This window comes from Myotis brandtii, unplaced genomic scaffold (assembly GCF_000412655.1).
Source record: "Myotis brandtii unplaced genomic scaffold, ASM41265v1 scaffold274, whole genome shotgun sequence".
NCBI classification, from domain to species: domain Eukaryota; kingdom Metazoa; phylum Chordata; class Mammalia; order Chiroptera; family Vespertilionidae; genus Myotis; species Myotis brandtii.
In genome coordinates, this window is record NW_005360425.1 from 1203362 (window position 1) to 1204020 (window position 659).

Consider the following 659-nt stretch of genomic DNA (forward strand, 5'->3'; position numbering starts at 1 on the left):
CCCCCTGAGTGTGTCCTTTATGGATCCGAGGAGCTGCAATCTGGATGGTCCCACTCTGACCACCGGGCACACTGGCTCCTGGATCTCTAAGGAGGTGCTAATCTAGCCTCTGCCTGAGGCTACCCAGCAGAAGCCAGCTGTGAAGCAATGCAAGTTGCCATGGAGCCTTGGGCCAGCTGCAGTTTGTTAAGTAATTTTCAGATTGCAAAGGGCTGGGCCTTTCATATGCAAAAGCCTTCGTGCAAGGCTTGGGTGGGTTGGGGTCCCAGGGGATCAACAGGGTGGATTGAGCAATTATGGCTGCTCTCAGTCCTGCCCTCAAAGGCTCCGCTTCTCAGTGTCCCGGCAATCGCTGTGAGCACCTCTTAGAGAAAGCTGCCCTCGAGTTCCAACGGATGCCAGACAGTTCCGTTTCTCCCGTATGAGTCTGGGTCCCCAGAGACTCGCCCGGAACTGGAGCCTCAGAGCTTGAGACTCCCTCCCGATTAAAAAAGACAACCGTGTCCTCAGCCGCCAGCCCTCTCCGTATACACCTCTGCACCTTTGTATTTTACTTCTGCACCGCACCTCCTCTGAGTCTCGGTATGCTTTTCTCTTTCCTTCTAGTTGTAGAATTTCCACTCAGCCAGCCTTCCTGTGGTTCTGGATGATGTCCGTTC